Here is a 7959-nt window from a genome sequence, read left to right on the forward strand (position 1 = left end):
TTGACTTAGGAGAATTCCTGGAAGTACTGGTTAGGATCTGTATCTAGGCAGTCTCAACCACTGGGGTATATAATTTGACTTCACAGGACTAGAAACCATGGAGGTGTCCATGCTAGAAACCGAAAATTGTGCTCAGGTTGGTTTAGTCTTGGCAGGGACCGTACTGGTACTGTCGTGTCTGTTCCTTCGGCTGCAGTGGAGCTAGATTGGAGATCATCGACTAAATCTCCGGGGGGTTGACTCTGTTCAGTTCTCGCGACGGGGACTGACAAAGTGGTCAGAGCGCGCTTTACGACGTTTAGCCGATGGAGTGGTGCCCGAAGGCAAACTGACTAAGTACTTTTTTTATATCTACAATTTGTTCTGCCCAATGCTTTGTATAAAGCCGGGCGGGAACTTCAGGGGTTACGTCCGCGAGGACGAGGTCCCTGGACCATAGATATCCAAACTCCGTATGGGTCCGCGAGTCGGACCTGGGTCGGGGATCTATGTCAGTCTTCTGCGTCTGTCCTATGCGATTATAGAGGGACATGTAAGCTATATTGCTTTGTTAACTTGGTTAATTACATGGTCTTTAAAGCTAAGTCGTTCATCAAGAATCACTCCGAGATTTTTAGTGGACGAAGAGGCTAGGATGATATCATTTCCAATTTTTATGTCACTATTTGTTCTCTAATTTTTTTTTCATATTTTTCATATTTGTCCTCCATTTTTCAAGTAAAAATGTGGAACGCTTCACGATCTTGCGTGTCATCTTGCGCAGGAACCATGCTAATCTCTGTATCATTCCAATTTTAGTATATGTACTGCCGAAGCAAATACTAAAAGATTGAGTTCATTCGCTTAAATACTGGTAGCATAAATATAAAAGTAATACTCTGTGTGTTTGTTCCAGCTAAACTTGGGTAGAAGGAAACTGTATTATTTTAAGATGAGTAGAAAAGTATGAGTCTCCTTTGAATTATACATTTAAGTTCAATTAACATCGGACAGACATTATATATGCGTTAATATGAATTTTTAAGCATGTTAATGGATTAATACCAAACAAAAAGGAAAAAGGGAAAAATAATCTCTTCAAATGGATTTTTAAATTGGCAGTGATTCCAAATGCTGCTATGTCAAAACACGTTTCGTTGGAACAAGTTCACAGTATCATATAGTGTGTTAGAGAGTATGCACTACTAAACTTTTGCTCTCTAAACCCCGGCTCAGTTTTCTTACGTAAACATGCATTCACTTAGAACACCTTACAATTACAATAAGAAATGATTCAGGAAGAGTTAGAAGACAAATCTGAGAACTGAAAACAAAGCAAATTGTGTAGTAAGATAGAATGAAGCAAATATTGGAGCACTAAGAGACGAATTAAGTAAAGAGCTAAATTTTCCTAATGTGATATAAGAAAATAAATAAAAATAGTAATACATCTTTAAAGAGGTTCAGATTTTAAAGACTGCTTAAAAGGGCTCTTTAAACGTTTAATGTGGTTTATCTATAGAGTTGGCCCAGATGTGACAACGAAACATTTTATCAGATATTAAATGAATATGCATTTAAGAATAACATGCAAACTTTACACGTCTTCTGTGTACTAAAAAGTGAAAAAATATGTAATGTCATTGTATAAAAAATGTAATGTTTTTAATACGATATATCATGGATTAATTGCATATTTATTTAAAACAATCAGGTTAAAATTTTAAAAAATAATAGTCTTAGGAGCCGAATTTATTGCTTTTAAATAGTTTAGTTTGTTGATTAATAAAGGACATTAAATATGAAAGAATAACATCTTACGTTTTCCCGAATGCCAACCGACTCGGATGAAAAATTAAATAATGTGAAATTGTGTTTTGAGAATAATAGGCCTAATAAGAAGGATATCATAAACGAAGTAGCTGATAATTTAAAATTATAAGATATTTCTTTCGCTTTCTTATAATGGCCAGCACACTCGGCGCGTATTCGAGTGGTCCGAGATTCGAGTCCAAGAGTATCGCGAAATAAACTAATGTCTCTACAGTGGCGCTCGAACTAAAAAAGGTGGTGGATGATGATTCTCTACCACGAAGATTAGGCAATTTGGTCTCCTGATCCTCAGTCGCCTTCTAAAAGGGGGAGTACAAAAGGTATTTCTCTATCCTTCTTAGAACGTCTTTGTGGTGTAATGTCCAGCACACTCGGCGCATATTCGAGAGGTAGGAGGTTCGAGTCTCGGAGAGGTCATTGCTCATTTTTCATGTCTCCTTCTTCGAAATAACTTAATATCTATACAAAATTAGCTCAAAAGCATTCACCTTTTCTCAAAAATACTTACAAATTTGAGAGAAAGCCAGAAAACTAATTTAGTCTGAAATTCAAAAGAACAGCAAATAGTCAAAATTATAATTATTAAACAATTAAGAGATCAAAGCAGGTGAGTATCAATATAATAGGAAGAAGATTAAAAATTAAAATATTGTGATGGCAATCGAATCAATCGTAGACGGGTAACTGGACAGCCTCCTATCACAACAATCTACGACAACTATTCACAATATGCACAGACTCCTGCCACCTGATTGCAGTTGTTGAACTAGAATGTTCTCGAAAGAGCGTGTAATCTCAGGTAAGGTTGCAATCCGGTGTGACGTTCATAATAACGTAGAACTCTTTAAAAACACGTGAACATGGTGACTCCGCTAGTTGTAATCTCGGATAAAATAAAAATAATAAGTGATCTAAAGCAGGTGGCTAATCCTGGTAAAGACTTAGGACCTTTCCAAACACATCAATGAGTCACGTGACTGATGTCGCTTTTTGCAATCCTGGATGACGTCAAAATAATAAGTAATCTAAAGCACGTGGCTGATCCCGTAGGCCTCAGCGAGTCATGATCTAGAACATCGACCTTTTTATCTACTCTCATTCATTACATTTTAAAATTAAATAAAAGATACTTTTCACACAAACAAATCTCCTCCACTTTCGTGCTTTTTAACATAAAATACTGAATACGTAGCGTGTTCAGAGACTGCACAAAATGCTCTGCTTAAGCTAACTGAGTTATTTTAATGACACATTTTTAACAACAGTTAACAACATGACAACTTATTTCTGTAAGAGCTGACGAAAGATCGTAAACTGCAGATAAGGCTGCAAAAAGCTCCAAAACAGTTAAAACCCTCAACTTAAATATCCAGACAATTAATTTGAATTCTTGTGAGAATTACGGAAAGAAGAATTGTTTAATTAATACAAAACTCTAGAAAATGTATAGGTTAAGTTGTTCGGCAAAAGGCTTGAAGACGCTCTGCCTAGCGGCAGGGATGCCGTCTTGGGAGAATTTCAAACAATAATCAGTTGGTATTAATATAACTCGGAAACACCTGTACTACCAGCTTGTTACATGTAACAGGAAATTTGGTTCAAAACTACAAGTGTTCAGTAGTAGTACACAGTCGCATTTACATGAATGACTCCGTTACTCTAGCATGTTTTAATATGGAGAGTGTTTGGAAAGAAATGGTGTAAGCAAAGATATTTATATTGGGAAATATTTTTAAAAAATTGCTCTTGCGAATACATATTCACATCACTTTGTGTAAGAATAGAAGTTAGCATAATAGTTGTAATTAGTTTTTATGCGTGTGATACTATTCGTCTTTCATGTCAATAATCAGATTAATAAATGTAACATATATTTATCTTTAGCTAACTGCTATTTTACTGTCTGAGACAGAGAGAACTTGGTAAATTGGGTCATTTATCAATTAGAATTGACAGGAGAGAAGATGATACAGACGAGAAGAGGTAGAAAGCACAACATTTGTCTCCTACTAACAGGGAAATCACAATCCGGGATGGACACTTCTAACGTTCATGGTGGCATATTTCAGGTAGCCATTGCCGCAGAATTTTATATCAAAATATATTCCTCTAGCAGTAGAATATTTACTCAAGATTTTACAGCTAATGAATGGCACCGATAATTTATTTTACATCATCGCTTATTTATATTATTACGCATAGAACTTGTTATGGTACAAAGGAGATGAATTGACTGTTTAATAAAATTTACAGATAGTTTGTTCATTTATTAAACAGATTCTTTAAATGTGAATATTGTGGTTCTAATCGTGTTTAACAGAAATATAAACATGGTACTGTCAAAAGCGTAACATTCCTAAGTTCCTGCCTAAAGATATTTATAATTCTGAAAACGTTTCTGCAGCTAGCAAGATTTAATCTAAAATCTAAAGTGCGTTTGATTTAAAAGGATGTTTACTAGATGCATAGGGGTTAATCTTAAATTTTGTAAAAAAAAATTAGAAATGGAAACATTTTCCCTGCATAATGTTTTGCGTTATGCCGATAAACAGATAGAAAAAGGGTTAGTTTGTAAGGAAAGGTAAAAATTAAAAAAAAATGAAATAATATATTTTATATTTTGACATTAACAGGGTAACTGCTAATTCATGGTACAAACTTTGAGGGCTGGTATAGGACACAGTAACAATCACATTTTTTAAATTAACTTTTAATTTTAAATTAATTTTAAATTAATTTTGTAAATTAATTTTTGTAAATTAATCACATCTTGTAAATTAATGTTCACTTGCGAAGGAGGTTATGAAAATAAACACTTTCCCTGTCATTTTTTCTTTCCTATGTTTGTGCTTCGCTTCACCTTTGACCATAATTTCCTATACTGCATGCGTTTGTTATAGTGTCTTGTACCAGACCTTAAAATGTGCCACGAATTAGGAGTCACTTTGTATATCAAACATTTTAATATTATTATCATCTGTTGGAAAACAACTGCCTGATTTTCTTTGGCTTAAATATCTTGCTTTGAGTGCATAAAACAATAAATCGGAACAATTTAGCGAAACCCAAATTACTGCGTGTGTACTTTTCATTTAACCACATTCATCCTTTTTTCACTGAAAGACATAATATACAAATTCCACCATCTGTTGCTTTGTATATTCTAATATCTGTTAGAAAGGAAAAGAAAATATAATTAACCAAGGAAAAGAAATACTAATTCTTAAGGTTCTAAAGTCATTAGGTTATTTTGAAGCAGGAGACGTGAAAAATGCGCAATGTGTTCGCCGAGACTCAAAACTCTCGAATACGGCCCAAGTGTGCTACCGTCAAAATACGAAGGCATGCTTAAAGGAGAGAAAATATACCTTATAAAAAGACAAAATACATTTCGAAAACCACAAATAATTCAGTGTTGAGAACTGGGTTTATATAACACAAGTAAATTCTTAAATTTATTGAGCTATTTCAAAATTGCCTTTTCTTGTTGCAGTTTCTTCTGATGGCATATAATCTTCATAGGTAAATTTTAATAATACCAAAAAAAGATGATACTTAACTAAGAATTTTATTATACAATTAAAAACAATCTGAAATGTTTCAGATTTTAAATTAAGTCCAAAGGGGCTTTTTTTTAACATTTTTTCTTACTTTTATTTATTAAATATCATATTCTTTGCACTTAAACCATAAAATTTAGTTCAACAGCAATATCGCAAAATAATTATAAAATGCGCATATCTTTAGAATTACGATACAGAGTCTTGCGCGCTAGAGATAAAAATGCTTTTTTTTTTCCGTACAGTGTTGACATTGCTCGATTTGAAGTCATTTGGTTTGTTAATAAAAAATTCGTTGAAGTGTTACAAAATATGAAATCCATAATAAAACATATTTCAAATTCAAATTAGGGCTTCCACATGAACATATTCTATGGTAGATTACGTTATTTAGATTTTGAAGGCTCTAGGTACCGTTGTTTTATCACAATGCGAGAAACATACATACATTCATGCAGATTCTTCATTATTTAATTTCTTTAAACATAATACAGGGCGATAATAGTTGGTGGCAACAATTTTAAAAATGAAACAACGCTTATCGTGAATCGACCAAAATGACAAAATGAAATCAATACTCCTTCTGGTCAAATTGTCGCTTTGGACTAATGACTACTAGTTTGACTTCTGGTTAATATGATAAAAGAAACAGAAGTTATGAAGGGAATTAATGTAAATACGACGGGCTAGTTAAAATAAACCTAATACTAATTTAAGGGGTATCAGAAACCCCTATACCGACAATGTTAAATTGGCCATTTTCGATGTACCTTTTCTCAAAATCTGCTGTAGATACAAGCTTGATTTTTTTTCTGTAATTAAAGTATACCTATCTAATTATACTGAAATGAGCTTTTGAAACATTTTGAATTTTAGAGTAAATTACAGGATATTTTGTTAGGCATAGTAAAATTTAGTACTTTTCTCACACAAATAAAATTAAAAAAATTGTTTTTCTAAGTTTATTACAAAAGCTCATTCAAAGCTTATTACAAAAGCTTTATTATTCAAAGCTTTATTACAAAAAGCTCATTTCAGTAAATATTAGGGAACCTAATAAATAAGCCATAAAAATTTTATATACCCGTGAGCAGTAGTTCCTGAAAAAAGGTACATCGAGTATAAAAAAATCAGGTTTGGAGAAAAACGTGTTTTTATGTGAAAATCCTCATTGATCAAAGCAGTAGATGACAAATTAAAACTATATTTTTTTACAGTTCTAATTTTCACATAAATCAAAGAATGGTACTTTTACAAAGATAAAAGTGTATAGAATTTGAAAATGCAAAAATCTGAAATCACAATTTTTTGAAGATTTTGGGTTTCCAGCTCCTCTTAACGACTTCAATCAATAAAAAATGGAGTAGTCAGAGTCCAGCTTTAGATTATTTTAGTGCGTCTTCCACTGATAATTTCTCAACAAAGATTTAAAATATCTTAAACTAGAGGATTAAGCTCTGGAGCATTCTTGGGCTTATGAAAAAATTCAAAAATTTCCTGGAATATATCAGCAGACTAGAACTCATTCTGAAGGCAATTTTGAACGTAAGAAAGACTTAAAAATATATCAGTGTAATTGAGAAACGTGATAATTGAATGCTTGGCTAAAAAGTGATTCCCGAATTGAGAATTGTAGATATGGAATACCAATGAAAAGAAATATAAATTTCACAGATTTGGAAAAGCGCATCCATTTTGGCATGGTTTGCAACATTAGAAGTCAAGAAGATTTCACCCTTACTTTGTTAAAATGTACCTCATACCTTTTTGGCGATACTCTTTCACCAGCTATTTTTACGATCGGCCGTTTATATACAGTTGTTACATACTTGAATGAAATGTTTCTTAAAAGTGAAATGTCTATATTTGAAATACCTTTACAGAATTTTTGATGTCAGTGTGTGAGAATAACCGAGATCTTCCCGTTTTATGTATAGTTATCTATATCCGGTATTTCACTTTTGGCTGTTTCAGTTGGAGGTTCGGGCTATCTTGATTGTTGAATACTCACCCCCAGTTCTTGGGCACTCCTTCCTTCAGTGTGGTAGGTAATAAAAGCCAAACCAAGCTTCTCAATGAAGATTATCCTTTTGTGAAATGAATTTATCTTCCATGTTGGTTTCATCATAATTAACAATACAAATGCGTTATACGCGGAAGTGTCTAAGATGTTGGAGAAAACTAGGATCGTCTATCTGTTTGTCGTCCTCCGACTGGAATAGTGGGAAGCCAATTCATCCAGCATGTCTATTCCTCCTCTGGTGCTGTTATACTAGTCAAGAATTATTTAAGGTGTTTCTTAGTGTCTGTGTCTGTTATTTTTCTCTCATGGTAAAGCGAGCTATGAAGAATTAGGTACGAGCCTCTATTTGAAATGTACTGTATAAGGGTTGTATCCTTTGTGAATGCAAACGTCGATGTGTACTTCGGAGTCCATTTTGCCAGTAATTACAAGAGGATTTTTTTTAGCTTATTCTTTCTAATTGTTTAAACCTAATTGTTTCTTTTTGTTTAAACCTAATTGGCTTCTATTTTTTTTTCCAAGAAGAAGATGCCCAAGATCATACGACATAAAAAATTTATCCCA

General features: G+C 33.2%; 1 non-coding gene across 1 annotated transcript; it reads right to left on the reverse strand.

Moving 5' to 3' along the window:
* Positions 1–719: 719 nt before the first annotated feature.
* Positions 720–822, reverse strand: LOC118203291 (U6 spliceosomal RNA). Its single transcript, XR_004760540.1, has one exon. It is a non-coding gene; the product is annotated as a U6 spliceosomal RNA (small nuclear RNA).
* Positions 823–7959: the final 7137 nt, after the last annotated feature.

This window comes from Stegodyphus dumicola, chromosome 4 (assembly GCF_044657685.1).
Source record: "Stegodyphus dumicola isolate Sdum_Otavi_A_Nest chromosome 4, ASM4465768v1".
Taxonomy (NCBI): domain Eukaryota; kingdom Metazoa; phylum Arthropoda; class Arachnida; order Araneae; family Eresidae; genus Stegodyphus; species Stegodyphus dumicola.